Source organism: Heteronotia binoei, chromosome 19 (genome assembly GCF_032191835.1).
Source record: "Heteronotia binoei isolate CCM8104 ecotype False Entrance Well chromosome 19, APGP_CSIRO_Hbin_v1, whole genome shotgun sequence".
Classification (NCBI taxonomy): Eukaryota; Metazoa; Chordata; class Lepidosauria; order Squamata; family Gekkonidae; genus Heteronotia; species Heteronotia binoei.
Window position 1 is genome coordinate 45815328 of NC_083241.1, and position 17512 is coordinate 45832839.

Genomic DNA, 17512 nt, shown 5'->3' on the forward strand with positions numbered 1-17512 from the left:
AGAATTGATCCACGGGTACCTGGGGCTCTGGGGGGGCTGTTTTTTGGGATAGAGACACCAAATTTTCAGTATAGCATCTAGTGCCTCTCCCCAAAATACCCCCAAGTTTCAAATAGATTGGACCAGGGAGTCCAATTCTATGAGCCTCAAAAGAAGGTGCCCCTATCCATTATTTCCTATGGAAGGAAGGAATTGAAAAGGTGTGCCGTCCCTTTAAATGTGATGGCCAGAACTCCCTTTGGAGTTCAATTATGCCTGTCACAGCCTTGATCTTGGCTCCACCCCTAATGTCTCCTGGCTCCACCCCCAAAGTCCCCAGATATTTCTTGAATTGGACTTGGCAACCGTAGTTGTGAGCTCCGTGGAAGAAGCTGCCAAGTGGATGTCCGAGGAACTCTCCCAGCTGTGTGGCAACTCTGCAGCATGGCCTTGCCTTGAGGCTGATCCCATCTCTGCCTCCTCCAGGTCAGATCAGTCCAGCAGGGCTGAAGGCAGCAAGCAGGCAGGGCCGACCCCAGACTCTCTGGGCAAGGATAACCTCTGGTGCCCTCCCTGCACTGATGAAGTCCCTGGCCCATGTGGGGGGAGCACCGTAGGCAATTCCCTAGTTTGCCTGGTGGCAGGGCCAGCCCTGCAAACAGGCACAGAGGAGGAGGTGGGCAGCATCCCCTCCGACCTGGCAGTCTCTTCATCTGGACTCTGCCTCCACCTCTCTGGGAGTGGCAGGAGGGACATCGCTGTCAGGGGCAGCAGACCTGCCCTGCTCAGTGCCTTCTGCTGATGCCCCTGCCTTTCTCCCCGGAGTGGATGCCCAAAGCAGCTGGCATCATTGTCCCCTCTCACAACAGGCCTGTGAGGTGGGCAGGGCAGGCTGAGAGGGTGCAGTTGGCCCAAGGTCACCCCCCAGCCAGCTCCCCCAGCTTCTGGTTCTTTGTTCCCTGCTGGCAGAAAGGCTGCTGAGAACCTGTGGAGCCTTTGGGCAAGAGCTGACAGCAGAAGCCGCCCCCCCCCCCCCCCCCGCAGAGAAGGCCCTGAGGAGCAGCCCAGGAGATGGCGGGGCGCTTGGGTGCGATTGCTGAGCTCTTTGCTTCCATTATATTCTCAGGGCCTTCAACTTGTTACGTCCCCAGTGAAGAGGAGATGCGGGGTGGTGAAGTGCTGCCAGATCCCTTCCAACTTCCTAGACTGAGGACTCCACGACACCCTCTCCTTCTTCACAGCCGTGCTCCAGACGGTCCGGCAAACTGAGGGGCCTTTGTGGCTTCTTCCCCAAGAGAACCAGTCCTCCTCTTTTCTGGCTGCCTTCCAGTTTCTGGAGCCAGACAGTCTTTTCCAGGGACTCTTGTCTTCTCCTGAGGTGCCCAAAGTCCAAGGGCCTCCGTTTAGTCAGTTTAGCTTCTGGGGAGAGTTCAGGCTGGATATGATCCAGAACCACCCTCCACCCCCTGCCCACCCCCCAGTTTGTATCAGTAAAACACTCCTCCAACACAACACCACATTTCAAAGGAGTCAGCTTTTCTCCTGTCCCCTTCCACATGCATACCTAGTAATAATGGGCAATACTTCCTCCGTTGCCAGCAGCATCCCCTCCCTGCCCTGAAGGGCCTTTCCCAGCCCCTTCCCAGCTGCCCTCCCCAGTCCAGTCCAATTCCCATTCCTTCTGAGCTCTTGCGGGCAAACCCCCTCTAGGCAGATGATGGAGCCGAGGAAGAGGACACCTTCAACCATTCCAGTTTCCTCATACACACACACTGTGGCTAATAGCCGCTGATGGATCTCTGCTCCATATTTTTATCCAATCCCCTCTTGAAGCTGGCTATGCTTGTAGCTGCCACCACATCCTGTGGCAGTGAATTCCACATGTTAATCACCCTTTGGGTGAAGTACTTACTTTTATCCGTTTTAACCTGGCTGCTCAGCAATTTCATTGAATGCCGACAAGTTCTTGTATTGTGAGAAAGGGAGAAAAGTACTTCTTTCTCTACTTTCTCCATCCCATGCATTATCTTGTAAACCTCTACCATGTCACTCCACAGTCGACGATTCTCCAAGCTAAAGAGCCCCAAGCGCTTCAACCTTTCTTCATAGGGAAAGTGTTCCAGCCCTTTAATCATTCTAGTTGCCCTTTTCTGGACTTTCTCCAATGCTATAATATCCTTTTTGTAGTGTGGTGGCCAGAATTGTACACAGTATTCCAAATGAGACCTCACTATCGATTTATACAGGGGCATTATGATACTGGCTGATTTGTTTTCACTTCCCTTCCTAACAATTCCCAGCATGGCATGGCCTTTTTTATTGCAATCGCACACTGTCTTGACATTTTCAGTGAGTTATCTACCATGATCCCAAGATCTCTTTCTTGGTCAGTCTCTGCCAGTTCACACCCCATCAACTTGTATTTGTAGCTGGGATTCTTGGCCCCAATGTGCATTACTTTGCACTTGGCCACATTGAACCGCATCTGCCACGTTGACGCCCACTCACCCAGCATCAACAGATCCCTTTGGAGTTCCTCACAATCCTCTCTGGTTCTCACCACCCTGAACAATTTAGTGTCATCTGCAAACTTGGCCACTTCACTGCTCACTCCCAACTCCAGATCATTCATGAACAAGTTAAAGAGCATGGGACCCAGTACTGAGCCCTGCGGCACCCCACTGCTTACCGTCCTCCACTGCGAAGACTGCCCATTTATACTCACTCCCTGCTTCCTATTAACTAGCTAGTTTTTGATCCACAAGAGGACCTATCCTTTTACTCCATGACTCTTGAGCTTACTAAGGAGCCTTTGATGAGGAACTTTATCAAAAGCTTTCTGGAAGTCAAGGTAAACAACATCTATTGGGTCTCCTTTGTCCACATGTTTGTTCACCCCCTCAAAGAAATGTAACAGGTTAGTGAGGCAAGATCTTCCCTTATAGAACCCATGCTGAGTCTTCCGCAATAACTCGTGTTCATCAATGTGCCTACTCATTCTGTCCTTGATAATGGTTTCTACCAACTTTCCCAGTATTGAAGTCAGACTGACTGGCCTGTAATTTCCCGGATCTCCTCTGGAACCCTTTTTAAAGATGGGGGTGACATTTGCTACATTCCAGTCTTCAGGAACAGAGGCAGATTTCAATGAAAGATTACGTGTTTTTGTCAGGAGATCCACAAGTTCAACTTTGAGTTCTGAAAGTTCTGTAAGCCATCCAGACCTGGTGACTTATTAGTTTTTAATTCGTCAATCAGTAGTAGGACCTCCTCTCTTGTCCTCTCTCCTCAGTGAAACAGGCTTCCTCCTTTGGAGGTGCTGGGCTCTCCTTCCTTGGAGGTTTTTTGACAGAGGCTGGATGGCCATCTGACCGCAAGGCAGATCCTGTGAATTTAAGGGGGAGGTATTTGTGAAGTTCCTGCACTGACCCTGGGGGATCCCTCCCAATTCTAGGATTCACCATCAGGCTTCAAGTTGTGTAATTTCTCAGTAGTCATCACATCCATCTCCTTGAAATTCAGCTGTAATCCTGCATGGCACATTTCTGCTCATGGCACATTTCTGCTCTTGGTTGGCGTTTGCAAGTTCATCCTTCTATCACAAGAGAGCCGACTTGTTTATGTATGCATGCGGATGTTAGCTTTTGAGTTTAGGCACAAATTAGCTCTGAAAAGGTGGTGGTATGCCTAATGAAGAGAGCAGTAGAGTATCTACTGGCTGATCAAGTTTTACTCGGAGAAAGCAGGGAACTGCTGGGAAACTTTATCCCCTTTGTGCTCTAATAACACACACCAGGTTTAGCTTCCCAGCAGCAAACATGGACCTAGTTAGATATTTCACTTCCAAATGCAACCCTTCTTCTCCCTTTACATAGTAAAGCCTTTTCCTGAAGCGACTATACATGTCTGGCTGCCTTCATTGCTCTGCTGAGTGTGCCGCAATCTGTCACCTGCCTCTCCACTACCAGGGCTGGAGGCCACCCACAGCAAAGCCAGAGCCAACCAATCGACAAAAACACCAACGCTAGCCAGACCAGGTAGGATAACCAAGCACAATTTTTACAGGCCACCAGCGACTCAGTCAGCAGTCGCCCAAAACACACCACGGGCAGAGGGAATCATAAAGCAACCAAAAGGAGGAGGAAGATTAGGGTTGGAAAACTACCCAGGACAATTCAGAGATGTTTACAATTTTTTTTTTCCAAAATTGTACATAAAAAGCACTTTCCACAATGGAATCTGCCTGGACTGCAAAGTTTATTTCAAATTTAATTACTGCCGAGCACAATTTGAATAACATCCCTTGGGTGCAACCTGTTTGCATTTCATATCCATTTGGCTCAGATCTGCCAGCCCTTCTCAAGATCCTTGTCCTGACCGAGGTGCCCACCCATTTGCCTGGCATGTTGAAGCATTTTGCCATTGGAGGGTTTTCTGGGAGGCCTAGCAAGAAGCGCTTAAAAGGGCCCCCTTTCCAAGGACTCATGCATTCTTAATGGGCCGTCTGTTCGGCACGGGAGGGAGGGAGAGCGAGCCAGGTCATGCATGGCAGTGCTCTTCACTAAACACCTCTTTGGCAAGGAAAGCCCATGTTCCCTGAGGGGAAACTGTAATTCATTAATTGTAATTCAATTAAACATCTGTGACTAACTGGGAATCCCAATTTGTCCCATGTGCATTGAGTGTGCAGAATTCCTCACAGGCTGGTGTCTATGGGGAGGGGGACCTGTACTACACAAGAAACATGCCCCTCCCCCTGGGAGACCCTTGCCCCCCCCCCCTTGAATGGTGGATTGGGATAAGGTGGAGGTCACACTCCTTGCAGTTGCCATCTCTGTATCGGGATAATGTCAGATAGGGGCATCAAGTGTAACAGGAAACACTTCTCCTTCCAAGCATGACAGTATTTTGTGAAGGGCCTGAAAGGCCCCATGGCTTCCTCCACCCCAAAGCCACACCATCCTTCCCACTCCAGGGCAGCTGCTCTCAGGGCAAGCACCCCCCTCCCAACACCCCCCCAGGCTCCGCAGGCCCTTCCCTCCCCACCACCTTCCCCTTGAGGAGCCAAGTGGCTTGAATCCTGTCCAAGCACTGGAAAGCGAGGAGGCCTCTCTTGCCTTGCCAGTATTTTGGCAGACGGCTTCTGAGAGCTCCACAGGACTGGTGGAGAAGGGGCAGAAGACACCAAGCCCTTGGGCTACTGTGGCCTGCTGCTGGAAGGGCTGCCTGGCCCTTGGAAATGGAGACATGTGCGGGTGTGTGGGTGCTCCTTGAAACCCTGGTGGCCTTTGCTCCACCGAGAGCTCGGGCTCCACCCAGGGACGGATGCAGGCAGCCTCGTTGAAGGGGTGCAGCAGCAAGGCTGGCTTTCACCTTTCTAGGTGTTGCTGTATAAGAAGGAGTCAAATCACGCAGCAGCACTGCTAAAATCATCCGTCACATCTGATGCAGCCTTCTCCCCCAGCTCCCCACATGGCAGGGCAGGGCAGGCCTGCTCCCCACTGATGGGGGGCTCTGCCTTGCTTTGCCCCCAAGGGGACATCACAACTCCCATTCTGATTGGTTGCACGTCACTCATACCAGATGTGATGATGTTTGTTATTTCCAGAGGGCTTTCAAAGGAAAATACTGCGCAGTACAACAGTTGTAGGGAAGCTTCTGCCCACAGGCCTTGCCAGAGAGGAAGGCTCAAGGAGTGAGAAAACCCCCACTTTTTGCAAGAGGATGTCCTTCCAAGCCCCAACAGTGCAGCCCTTCTTCTCCCCGGCCCTTAAGTTGTGCTCTCTTGTGCCAGCCGTTCTGTGTGGCAGACTGGCGAACCCCTCACCTGGCCTGGCCTGGCCTGGATGGAAGATGCCTCCCTTGAGGGCAGGCCTGCCCACTTCCTTTGTGGCCATTCTATGGCACCTCCTTGTTAAGGAAGAACAGGAATGGGCCCAAGCCACATGGCCCATCTCTCCTCCCACCTGTGCCATGGGGGACAGCAGAAAGACCTGTCAGCATCCAGCTGGCTTCTGCACATAGAGCTGGAAGGGATCTAGTCAAGCCCCCTGCAACTCCTCACCCTTCCCCAGTGACCCCCTGCTCTAAGCCCAGAGGAAGGCAGGACCCCCCCCCCACCTTTAGAATTCCTGTGGAGGAATCTGCCCTAGAGGGAAATTTATTCCTGATCCTGGACACCCCATTCCCCTGGGCATATCAGAAAGGGCCACGAGAACTGTGCATTGGCTCAGCCCTTCCTGCCCCCTGCCCCCCTGCTCACCGTCTGCCTCAGTCCCCAGCTGAGCCACAGGAGGGCGTTCTCACAGGCTGAGGTGGCACAGCCACGTGGCTCAGTGGCTTCCTTGGAAGAGAAGAGCGTGGACTTCTGCTGCTCTCTCCTCATCTGCTTCCCAGTCTGGCCTGGTCACTCTGACATGACTCTCTGGAATAGCGCCTGTCATGTTGCCTCATAGCTCACCATTCGCTTCCCTGAACCACACTGTGTTCCTTCCATGCGCCACAATCCCATCTTGCTACAGGTTTAAACCCACAATGGCTGACGCATTTCTCAATAATCCCCCAGGAAAGAGTTTAGTGAGGGCCATTATCTTGATAGTTCATAATTAGGTTCAATAATAAAGCTTGTTTTGCCTTCCCGGGTCAGATTGCTCTGGCCGCAGTGGCATCTGGGTGCGGTGACCTTGTTCTGAGAGCCTCTTGTTAGAAAATCCATTATGATCATCACACACTTTGGGGAAGTGGCTGTTTTGCGAATTGATGGTGTGATGTTGCCACTTTAGATAAAAGAATCCATGAATTATTGACTTAATGAGTTAATGCTGCTTGCTTCTCCAACGAGGAGGAGGAGAGGTCTTTATAGGCTGGGGGCTCCCCACTGGAAGACGACGGAGGGGAAAGGGAGAAAGTCCGCTGCACAGCAGTGTGTAGTTCTGTCCTGGGTGAGGGGTCAGCATCCTGCTCTTTGTCCCCAGGAAGGGTGTGGGTGTGTTTGGTGCAAGCTGGGATGTAACTGTCTGCCAGGCAATCAGTGTATTTATTGACATGACGCTTATAACCTTCCTGAGAGTCAAAGTCAATTCCACAGCAATCAGAAGGGCGGGGGAGGGGGGACATCTAACAAGCAATGGACTAGGACTAAGATTACAAAAATGTGGACCAGGGAGCATCAGACAGATACAATACACTTCATGGTTATTGTAAGATTTTCCCATTATTAGGCTGTGCTGATCACTGGTGCCCGCTGTTTGTGTCTTAGCATCTCGACTGTCTCCTGGAGCCTCAGCAGGGCCGGAGTCCTGAAAGGTCCCATTGCGGGTGGGGTGAGGGGAGGAGAGGAGTCTGCATTCTCCTGGTCCTCCTGGCCTTCCTGTCTCAGGAGCTTTCTCGACCTTCTGAATTCCTCTGGACCATTTCAGCTCCTGACTCATGTCACACAAGCACCCTGCACTCCCCCTGCTAAAACGAACACAAATGAATTAATAATGATTATCTAATTATTGGAAAGTGTCACCCTACTTTAGGAGCCATTTCACAACATTGGGGGAGGGGTTAATGACTCCACTGGCTTCCTGTCATAAATCATGCCAGAAAGGGGGGCAGAAGAAAGCAGGTGGAGAAACTCAGCACCGAAGTCCCTGTGGGGCCCCCCATCACAATTAACACACCAGATGGGAATGCTGGGCCTTCTCCTCCTCGGCACACACACACACACACGCACACACACACACACCCCACACTGAAAGGACAAATCTGCAGCACAAGGTCCTCTTCTGAAATGTAGCCTTTGCCAAACACGTGTGTGAGCTGAGTTCAGAGAAAGGGAGGAGGCAGCAGTGAACTCTTCTGGGCTTTTGCTCCTAATTGTCCTAGAATATGGGGGGGGGGGGTTAACCTGTCAGGAAGCCTTGAAACAGACCACCCTCCCCATTCCTCCACCCACTGCCTGGCGTCCTGACTCTCTGAAGCCCATCTGTGCCACGAGAACCAGGTGCCCCCAGTCAGTCACACAGTTCCCTTTGCCAGGAGAAAGGAGGAAGCTCACCCTGGACAGCTCCCTTCTGGCCGGATTCCTAACCCAGAGCTCCCAAGAACCTGACGGGCTTCAAGAGTTATCTTCAGAGGCCCTCCTTGGCATGCCTCTGGGATGAGGTCGAGGAACACCTGGGCAAGGGGGCACTTCTTGGTGATGGCTCCAAAGCTCCAGCATCCTCTCCCTGGGGGTGGGGGTGGGGAAGCTGTCTGTCCACTTCTGTTGCCGTCTTCTGCCAGTGAGTGGAGACTGGTTTCATTTGCCATCCCTCCTGCCTAAGCAGTGTTTTGATCATTGTTTTCAACAGGAAGCACTTCTGGGACAATATTTAGGGGCAACCCGCAAATCACTGGTCAGGATCCCCTGGAGCCAGAGAAGCTCAGCGAGGGCAGAGGCTGCTGCTGCTCAGGTGAGTCAAACACAAACCAACCCTTGTGGCTGCTCTGGCTAGCAGAAGCCTCCTTCTTCTCACCCTCCCTCCATCCGGGATGCTGGGCCTGCAAGGCCGCCTGTCATCCTTGGGAATGAGGACGGCCGGGGAAGTCAAGAAGGGCAGGCCAGCCAGCAACAGAGGGGCAGGCCAGGGGACCAGGAGGACCAGAGGGGAGGAAACCATTTGGATCCACTTGCCTCACTCCCCTCCCAATTCTCCTCGCCCCTTTCTGTTAACTGACTCTCCCCTCCCTGCCTCTTCAGGAGCCCTTCCCATTGGTGGTCTGCCTGGCTGTGGCCCCAGTCACCTTGGAACATGGCCAGCCAGCAAGGGCAACAGAGTCAGGAGAGACACGGCTGGAAGTCCTATATCCCGGCCCTTTCCCATCCTGGTTGAAGACTGATGGCTGCTCTCTTTGACTGCTGCCGCGTGTCTTCTGTGGGACTGTGATGTTGCTCTAGAAGGTCGAGGCAGCCCTCAAACAAAACGTGACCCACTGTAGACTCTGTTTTTGGCCATGATACCTTTGCTGCTCAGCCAATGCAATCAGAATATTTTCCTCTTTGGATCAGAATCCAGCCGTGTTCTTCTCACGGTCTGGAACATAAGGAAGGGGAGGGGGAGAATGGTGGGGTTGTCCTTCCTCAGACAGAGGGCAGGATTCGTCTTCACATCAACATGCAAACAGGAGAACTCCCCTTTCCCCCAACATGACATCCAGTCCAGCTGCCAGTGATGGATTTGAGAAATCTGTCACTGTCTTTCGGGCCCTGGATCTGCCTCTTAATCCACTCTGCACTAACCTGGCACTCCTCCGGGAGGACGGGGGTCCCTTTCACTTCACCCCTTCTCAATGGAAGGTGGCTGCTTCCCCTCCCACCTGTGTCTAGATGCCACAAACACTTCCCCATCCAGAAACCAAGGGGCAATGGGGGGGGGCAGAGGAATTCTGCAAGGATTGAGCGGGAGAATCGCTCCCTGGTGGTTGGATCCTTCCTTCCCTGACTCTAATCCCTTGCTGGAGTCTTGGGACTTGCAGCAGAAGCCAATCTGGTCTGGAACAGGAACTGGCCCCCTCCTGCGTGGGACTGGCTGGGCTGCTGGTGTCCAGATCTCCCCCCCCCCTCGGCAGTTCTCCCTCCCGGGGCCCCCACTGTCAGAGAAGCTGGGCCAGGCTCCTCCCTTTCTGTGCTTGCAGGACCCCCCAGTGACTCATCATGGGCTTGGGGGAGCAGTTGCTTGGGCAACACAGCTGGCTGGGGGAGGCTACTCTTAGGGGTGGTCTCACTGAATGGAGCCATGAAGGGAGAGGGCCACACGGGTGTGCTCCGTCCTCAGGACACAGCAGTGCTTACAAATCTGAGGGTTGCAATGTCACAGTAGGGCAGAACTGTCCACACCATGGGGCCTGCTTCACACGACACTGAGCCCCTTCCCCCTCTCCCCCGCCGCTTGCTTCAGCACAGAAGACGCAAAGAAGCCAACCTCCCCCCACTGTCATTCCTCATGTCTGCACTCCGCTGACTTATTGGGTGTCATCCAGCAGAAAGCTTTCTGTGTAATGAAACTCTCCTCACCTTTTATCCCTCATCCATCACCAAAGGCAGCACACCATTTTAAGAAGTTTCCATGTGTATGAAAGTGGGAGGAGGCTTTTGAATCAAGGACTCCAACCTGCTGTTCAAGAAGCAAAGCTGGGTTCAGGGTCTGCTGCGGAGCCATCAGTGCTGGCAGCTCCACATCCAGCTTGGACAGGGCCTCTCTGGTCCTCATTGTCTCCATCTTGTCTGGGCGTTAAACTTGATGTTGGTCCTGGAGAAGTCCCAGCACCAAAGGGGGCAGGCCAGGAGGTGGCCCTTCAGGGATACATCTTCCTCCTTGCCTTTGAACCATCCAGGATGCTCAGCAGTGCCATGGCTGGGGTGGGGGTGGGGCCTCTGGCTGGCCGAGCCCCCTTCTGCATCTGGCACATGACTGGAAAGGGCGGTCCGGATGCCATGAGGCATCTCTCTCTGGCACACTGTGCCTTCAACTGTAATCATCCTGTAGTCACAGCCATTTCTGCTAACCTTAATGAGCATGCCTTAAGGCGTTGGGCAAAGAGCATCACGTTACAGCACGTTATGAATTATGTAAGAACAGAGAGAAAGAGTTGCACGTTGAACTCTCAACAGTTCATCCAGATGTTAAACAATGCAGAAAATCAATGCTGAAGTTTAACGCTATTAAAAGGCAATAAACATTGTCTCTTCTCTTTGCAGCAGGAGTGCTTGTAGAAACAGTGTGGGTCCTCCTAGGGCTGGTGGCTGAGGCTGACCAGTTGGGTCCATCTAGCCCAGCCTCCTGTCTCACACAGTGCCCAACCAATTCCTCTGAAGGGTCAACAACAGGGCAGAGAGGCCAAGGCCTTCCCCTGAGAAGAGCATAAGAAGAGCCCTGCTGGATCAGACCGGTGAGGGTCCATCTAATCCAGCATCCTGTCTCACACAGTGGCCAACCAGTTCCTCTGGAAGGCCAACAACAGGGCAGAGAGTCCGAGGCCTTCCCCTGAGAACATCAGAAGAGTCCTGCTGGATCAGACCACTGAGGGTCCATCTAGTCCAGCCTCCTGTCTCACACAGTGGCCAACCAGTTCCTCTGAAGGGCCAGCAACAGGGCAGAGAGGCCAAGGCCCTCCCCTGAGAAGAGCATAAGAAGAGCCCTGCTGGATCAGACCAGTGAGGGTCCATCTAGTCCAGCCTCCTGTCTCACACAGTGGCCAACCAGTTCCTCTGGAAGGCCAACAACAGGATACAGGGGCTGAAGCCTTCATAAAAACATCAGAAGAGCCCTGCTGGATCAGACCAGTGAGGGTCCATCTAGTCCAGCATCCTGTCTCTCACAGAGGACAACCAGTTCCTCTGGAGGGCCAACAACAGGGCACAGGGGCTGAAGCCTTCATAAGAACATCAGAAGAGCCCTGCTGGATCAGACCAGTGAGGGTCCATCTAGTCCAGCATCCTGTCTCTCACAGAGGCCAACCAGTTCCTCTGGAGGGCCAACAACAGGGCAGAGAGTCTGAGACCTTCCCCAGAGAGGAACATCAGAAGAGCCCTGCAGAGTCAGACCAGTGAGGGTCCATCCAGTCCAGCCTCCTGTCTCTCACAGGGGCCAACCAGTTCCTCTGGAGGGCCAACAACAGGGCAGAGGCCGAGGCCTTCCCCTGAGAAGAGCATCAGAAGAGTCCTGCGGGATCAGACCAGGGAGGGTCCATCTAGTCCAGCCTCCTGTCTCACACAGTGGCCAGCCAATTCCTCTGGAGGGACAACAACAGGGCAGAGAGGCCGAGGCCTTCCCTTGAGAAGAACCTCAGAAGAGCGCTGCTGGATCAGACCAATGAGAGTCCATCTAGTCCAGCCTCCTGTCTCACACAGTGGCCAACCAGTTCCTCTGAAGGGCCATCAACAGGGCACAGGGGCTGAAGCCTTCATAAGAACACCAGAAGAGCCCTGCTGGGTCAGACCAGGGAGGGTCCATCCAGTCCAGCCTCCTGTCTCTCACAGGAGCCAGCCAGTTCCTCTGGAGGGCCAACAACAGAGCAGAGAGGCCGAGACCTTCTCCTGAGAAGAACATCAGAAGAGCCCTGCGGGATCAGACCAGGGAGGGTCCATCCAGTCCAGCCTCCTGTCTCACACAGTGGCTAACCAGTTCCTCTGAAGGGCCAACAACAGGGCACAGGGGCTGAAGCCTTCATAAGAACACCAGAAGAGCCCTGCTGGGTCAGACCAGGGAGGGTCCATCCAGTCCAGCCTCCTGTCTCTCACAGGGGCCAGCCAGTTCCTCTGGAGGGCCAACAACAGAGCAGAGAGGCCGAGGCCTTCCCCTGAGAAGAACATCAGAAGAGCCCTGCGGGATCAGACCAGGGAGGGTCCATCCAGTGCAGCCTCCCGTCTCACACAGTGGCCAACCATCTCTTCTGAATGGCCAACAACAGGGCAGAGAGGCCGAGATCTTCCTCTGATGTTGCCTCCTGGCTTTGGGAATACAAGGGTATTTACCTTTCCAAAAGGCTTATAATAACCAAAAGCAGAAAATCTGAACACGAGTATTTTGGAGTACAGGAAATGAGACCCAGAGAACAACATTATTTACAGTAAAAATAACCTCCCCATTTGCTCCAGTACTTCAGTTATTGTAACTTCTTAAGTTGCCTTTCAGTTGGCAAAGTGCCCCTTTTAACCTCTCTCTGCTGCGTAAGACCATCTGTGGTTTCCCCCATGAAATTAAATTAAGCAAAAATCCAACCAGGAAGAAATGTTGCTTCGGCTCTTCTGGTGAGAGGGGAGGAGGGAGTGGGGGAGAGAAACCATGTTTGATATTTGCATTTTATTTTATTTTTTTTGCAGACAACGCATCAGAAGTATCTTTACCTGAAACTAAGGTTCCAATCCCCCCCCCCGACCTAGTTGCAAGGCACGTGTTAGCTCATATACTGCTGTTATAACTGTTCTGTTCATTTACTAGAGGAGTGAACAAGCAAGCTCATGGGTAGGAGGGGAATGGATATTTATGGGTCAGAGAGGTTTGTGGGGGCTTCTTCTGGCTGAATTAGTTGTCCAAATGATAAGACAGCCAGAAGCAGAAAGAGAAGATGCCCCTGGCTGCAGGCTCTGGGGTGGAACCAAAGGGAAAGGAATTGGAATGTACCCCAGGGTCATCTAGTCCAACCCCCTGCACAATGTAGAAAATTCACAAATACCTCCCCATAAGTTCACAGATTCAGCATTGCTGTCAGATGGCCATCTAGCCTCTGTTTAAAAACCTCCAAGGAAGGAGATCCCACCACCTCCCGAGGAGGAAGCCTGTTCCACTGAGGAACTGCTCTAACTGTCAGGAAGTTCTTCCTAATGTTGAGCTAGAAACTCTTTTGATTTAATTTCAACCCATTGGTTCTGGTCCTACCTTCTGAGCCACAGAAAAAAAAATCCACACCATCCTCAATATGACAGCCCTTCAAGTACTTGAAGATGGTGATCATACCACCTCTCAGCCGCCTCCTCTCTAGGCTAAACATCCCCAGCTCCTTCAACCTTTCCTCATAGGACTTGGTCTCCAGACCCCTCACCATCTTCATCGCCCTCCTCTGGACCCGTTCCAGCTTGTCTAGATCCTTATAATGTGCCCAAAACTGAACACAATACTCAAGGTGAGGTCTTACCAGAGCAGAGTAAAGCGATACCATCACGTGGTCTGGACACTATACTTCTGTTGATACAGCCCAAAATTGCATTTGCTTTTTTAGCCACCGCATCACACCGTTGACTCATGTTCCGTGTATGATCCACTAAGGCCCCTAGATCCTTTTCTCACATACTACTGCTAAGACAAGTCTCCCCCATCCTATAACCACACACTGGATTTTTCCTACCTAAATGCAGAACTTTACATTTATCCCCATTAAAATTCAGAGCCGGTTTGGTGTAGTGGTTAAGTGTGCGGACTCTTATCTGGGAGAACCGGGTTTGATTCCCCACTCCTCCACTTGCACCTGCTGGAATGGCCTTGGGTCAGCCATAGCTCTGGCAGAGGTTGTCCTTGAAAGGGCAGCTGCTGTGAGAGCCCTCTCCAGCCCCACCCACCTCACAGGGTGTCTGTTGTGGGGGAGGAAGGTAAAGGAGATTGTGAGCCGCTCTGAGACTCTTCGGAGTGGAGGGCGGGATATAAATCCAATATCTTCTTCTTCTTCTTCTTCTTCTTCTTCTTCTTCTTCTTCTTCTTCTTCTTCTTCTTCTTCTTCTTCTTCTTCTTCATTTTATTGATTTTAGCCCAGTTTTCCAGCCTGTCAAGGTCATCCTGGATCCTGTTTCTCTCTTCTTCTGTGTTTGCAACCCCTCCCAATTTAGTATCATCGGCAAATTTAATAAGCATTCCCTCTATTCCTTCATCCAAATCATCGATAAAGATGTTGAACAAAACAGGTCCCAGGACAGATCCTTGAGGCACTCCATTTGTCACTCCTCTCCACGAGGATGAGGAACCATTCACAAGCACTCTTTGGGTGTGATCTGTCAACCAGTTACAGATCCACCTAACGGTAACAGGATCCAAACCACATTTTACCAACTTGTCTACAAGGATAGTATGTGGAACTTTATCAAAAGCCTTACTGAAATCAAGATAAACAATGTCTACAGCTTTCCCTGATCCAGCAAGGTAGTCACTTTCTCAAAAAATAGATCATTTAAGTGGTGCCTTCACTCACTACCACCAGCAGCCCAGCTGAATCACATACAGGCATGGTTAGGAAGGATTTTTCTCCAAAATCCTCGTTTGGGGCTTCAGCTCTTCCTTGTGGACCCAGCTGAAGCCAGAAGACCTCTGAGGTGCGTTGGTGGCCGGGCTACTGTTGCTGGTGTCTGCAGAAGGCAGAGGCAAATGGAGCGGCCGGGGAACCTGAAGAGCACGAAGCCACCCCAGACAGGCAGACTGAAGCCCCTGAATGCTGGAGGGCAGGGGCCATGGCCAGTGGCTAAATGGCAATCAAAGAAAGGGTTCTTTTGGATGCTTTTCCCCTGTCTTATCATGTCTGCATCACTGCACAAGAAGGAGTGCATAGAGAGCCCACAGGTATTCCTCCGTGGAAGTGATGTCAGGGCAAGGAGATGACCATGTGTGAAGCAGCCATCACAGGAACTGCATCCTTCCCTTTGACCTCCTGAACAAAAGATGGGACATCTGCAAAGTCAGGGCTACTGCGGCAAAGGTTGTGGAGTTGTTGCCTGTGGGCTCCATGGGGACCGGCTGGGGATAACCTCTGGCCTTGGAAGTAGCCACTCAGAGTGGTAATGCGAGAAGGAGGACGGGCTGTCATTAGCCTCCTTTCTGGGCGTCTGGCAAGGGAAAAAGCCACAGGGCATTATGGGAAATCCCTCCCCAAGACCTGGAAAGGAAGGAGAGAGGAAATGGAAGCAGATACCACATCTCTGACCGTGTCTTCATCAAAGGGCAGTTGTCACAGGAGCCTTTGGGGAGGGAGGGGAAGGGAGGGAGAGGGTGGAGCCTTTTCTTCATTCTCAGGAGGACTTTTGGGAGAGGCTGCCATGGATCAGGGGCAGCAGAGCCTCTGCTTTGCATCCAAAGCACTTCCAGCGAGCCGCCAAGTCCCCCCTCAGCCTTCCCTTCTCCAGACTGAATGTCCTTAGTGTCCCTCCCGTGTCCAAAGTGCACCCTGGGAAGAAAGGGCCGCAGCTGCAGCCCAACTCTCCCCTCCCGCATGTGAGAGGAGCTGCAGGTCACCAGAAGGACTCACCTGTACTGAATCCCATCTGTAACTGCCAGCCAGGTGTTACACCACAGTTCCGCCCACTGCTAGGAGGAGCGTTGCTGAGTGGTTCATTTCCCCGCAGACAATGCAGACAAAGTCACCAGAGGCTGCCTGAGAATTGGAGGGAATGGTGGTGTCCCCACCCCACCCCCATCCCAGCAGAGCCCTGGATCCCATGCAGAAAGGGCTGCATCTGCTGGTGTCAAAAATCCTTGCATCTGATCCAGATGGAATCAGAGCCCGCCTCTTTCTCAAACACACATTTTCTGCTCAAAAACCCAACAGAGAGAACAAATGGAACCGTCATTTACTTTGCGGTAACTGGATAGTGCCTGACTACAACCTTCTAAAAACATCTGCAAGCAGCTCTTTCTTGTGCAAAGAGAACGGGGTGGGGGGTCTCCATTAGCTGTGAGAGCTGCAGGTGGACCTAGGTCAGATCTGCCGGTTGGTCTCTGTGGCCCCCGTCTCTAAAGGTCTCAGTGGCAACTGGGAAAGGTATGTTGGCAGACAGTTCACCTACGCTGAACTCGCATGTATGCTTGCTTTCCATACAGCCATCTATTTTCTATTGATAAATGTGGCTGGTCATAAGAACATAAGCAAAGCCCTGCTGGATCCAACCAGTGGTCCAACTGGTCCAGCATCCTGTCTTACAAAGTAGCCAATCAGTTCCTTTGGAAGGCCAAACAAAAAGGGCACAGAAGCAAAGGCTTTGCCTTGATGCGGTTCTCTGGCATGGGGTGCCAATGGAGTGCATGTACGTTTGAAAACATTCACCACATGTCAGACCAGAGGGACTGTGTATTGTTTAGTCTGTGAATGTCCAAAAATATACATCCAAAGTACCTCCTGTTCACTATGGGTCCCTGTATCTGAACATAAATCTGCTAACATAAATCTGCTACCAGTTTGGTGTGGAGAGCCAGTTTGGTGTAGTGGTTAAGTGTGCGGACTCTTATCTGGGAGAACCAGGTTTGATTCCCCATTCCTCCACTTGCACCTGCTAGCATGGCCTTGGGTCAGCCAGAGCTCTGGCAGAGTTGTCCTTGAAAGGGCAGCTGCTGTGAGAGTCCTCTCCAGCCCCACCCACCTCACAGGGTGTCTGTTGTGGGGGGGGGGGGAAGGTAAAGGAGATTGTGAGCCGCTCTGAGACTCTTCGGAGTGGAGGGCGGGATATAAATCCAATATCTTCATCTACCTCACAGGGTGTCTGTTGTGGGGGAGGAAGGTAAAGGAGATTGTGAGCCGCTCTGAGACTCTTCGGAGTGGAGGGCGGGATATAAATCCAATATCTTCATCTACCTCACAGGGTTCTGTTGTGGGGGAGGAAGGGAAAGGAGATTGTGAGCCGCTCTGAGACTCTTCGGAGTGGAGGGCGGGATATAAATCCAATATCTTCATCTACCTCACAGGGTGTCTGTTGTGGGGGAGGAAGGGAAAGGAGATTGTGAGCCGCTCTGAGACTCTTCGGAGTGGAGGGCGGGATATAAATCCAATATCTTCATCTACCTCACAGGGTGTCTGTTGTGGGGGAGGAAGGGAAAGGAGATTGTGAGCCGCTCTGAGACTCTTCGGAGCGGAGGGCGGGATATAAATCCAATATCTTCATCTACCTCACAGGGTGTCTGTTGTGGGGGAGGAAGGGAAAGGAGATTGTGAGCCGCTCTGAGACTCTTCGGAGTGGAGGGCGGGATATAAATCCAATATCTTCATCTACCTCACAGGGTGTCTGTTGTGGGGGAGGAAGGGAAAGGAGATTGTG